Source organism: Syngnathus scovelli, unplaced genomic scaffold (assembly GCF_024217435.2).
Source record: "Syngnathus scovelli strain Florida unplaced genomic scaffold, RoL_Ssco_1.2 HiC_scaffold_50, whole genome shotgun sequence".
Taxonomy (NCBI): domain Eukaryota; kingdom Metazoa; phylum Chordata; class Actinopteri; order Syngnathiformes; family Syngnathidae; genus Syngnathus; species Syngnathus scovelli.
Window position 1 is genome coordinate 74,047 of NW_026061604.1, and position 2,225 is coordinate 76,271.

A 2,225-nucleotide genomic window follows, 5' to 3' on the forward strand; every position below is an offset into this window, starting at 1 on the left:
GTTGTTCGTATTGTGTTGTGTTGTTCGTATTGTGTTGTGTTGTTTGTATTGCGTTGTGTTGTTCATATTGTGTTGTTCGTATTGTGTTGAGTTGTTCGTATTGTGTTGTGTTGTTCGTATTGTGTTGCCTCTAACACTTAGCCTCTAATACTTAGCCTCTAGCACCTAGAAGGTGAATAAATAAGAAGGAAGGACTCACCGGTGACATCTTCGCCCACGTCCAAGCGTTGTACCTTGTATTTTCATCCTTCTGACAGTGGAAAACATATAGCCAACAAACATCGGTGAACCTAAACAAATGAAAGAAAACTATCATTTGGCCACAACCAACATTCACAGATACAACACAATGTGACGTGCGGGGTTGAGGTTAAAGTGCTAGAGACATCCCTTTTTTTTTTTTTCAATTAGAACGGAATTTGATAGAATGTATAAAGTGAACACATTTGCCGCATTGGAAATTAAAAATGGACACCGATTACTAAGAATACAGCTGAAATGAAATGCCAGTTCATCGATCGGGTCCCGCACGAAGCCAAACTGGCGGCGCCATTACTGTGACGTCACAAGTTGTACATCTGGATGTCAACAAACCCAAACAACATGGCAGATGATAGCGACAGCTCCGTTTCTAGCGGCAATATTAGCATCATTTTATCCGATTCAGAAACCTCTTTTGACGCAGAATATGATGAATCTAGCAGTTCACTTGGGCTGAGCTGAGCACATTTTCTGAATTGTGCCCCTCCCGTCACTCTGGTTAGGTTGGCATAGTAAAAAGTAAAAAGTGCTCTTGGGGGCTTTAGAGTGCCGAGTTGATCTCGGCACATGAAGACATGACCACCTGCAACGTTTGGTTTAGGTTTTATAAGCATTTTTAATTTTATTGCTTAAATCGCATTTTCTCGACGAGCTGAGCACGTTTTCTGAATGGTGCCTCACTGTGGTTAGGTTGGCATAGTAAAAAGAGTAGAGTGCCGAGTTGACCACTGCGAATGAAGAAATGAACATCTGCAGCGTTTGGTTTAGGTTTTAGGCGCATTTTTAATTTTATTTCTTAAATCGCATTTTTTTCGACGAGCTGAGCACGTTTTCTGAATTGTGCCCCTCCCGTCACGCTTCGACATACTTTTCAAAGTCAAAGTCTCAAAGTCTCCTTTATTGTCAATTCCTCCGCATGTCAAGACACACAAAGAGATCGAAATTACGTTTCTCACTATCCCAGGGTGACAAGACAGCGTTCACAACGCACATACAAGTAAACAACACAGGAAAAATAAAACAAGAAGATGAACAATAAGAGTGATAGCCCGCTAGCCGCTCCCGATGCACAGCAGAGTCCGGAAAGATAAGACAGAGTTCACAACGCACATACAAGTAAACAACACAGGAAAAATAAAACAAGAAGATGAACAATAAGAGTGATAGCACGCTAGCCGCTCCCGATGCACAGCAGAGTCCGGAAAGATGAGTCAACCAGGCCACTGTGAACACGAGCACACAGCAGGCACGCACTGTCCGGTTCGTGGATCCTATTAGGCGAACTCAACCCATCTTGTCGTCCCGCGAACGAACGTACGCCAGGATAATGGAAGGCACGGCTAGGCGAGCTGGGTTGGCCGCAAACCTGGCCCGACGTCTCCGCGCTGGCCCCTCTTCTCTTTTTGTTTACATTCACTGAAGCTAAACACGTACAACTTGAGACGTCATGAGACGTCACTTCCGGCTGGCGGCTCGATCCGGTGAAACTCGTCTGTGCGGCAAATTTAAATTATATTTTTCAGAGCAACAGCTTCCTTTTCGTTGTTTCGAGCGGCAATTTATATTTATAAGCCCATAAGCTAACTAAAACCGATTTATACATATACCGGTGTCTCTAGCCCTTTAAAGGTTGAGTGAAGGGCCCTCGTTTTAAACTACTTTTTTGAAAAGGAGTGGGAACAAGTAAGACGTATTTATTTAATGGGAAGTAGTAAGAGCTATTGAATTTATTCTATGTATTGTATTCTATTGTATTGTATTCTGTTGTATTCTTTTGGATTGTATTCACACGAACCCCACTAAAACTTCAGCCCACAAAAACTAGCCTCTGGCACCTAGCCTCTGGCACTTAGCCTCTAACACTTAGCCTTTAACACTTAGCCTTTAACACTTAGCCTGGAAGGTGAATAAATAGGGTTAAAGGTTGAGTGAAGGGCCCTCGTCTTAAACTACTTTTTTTGAAA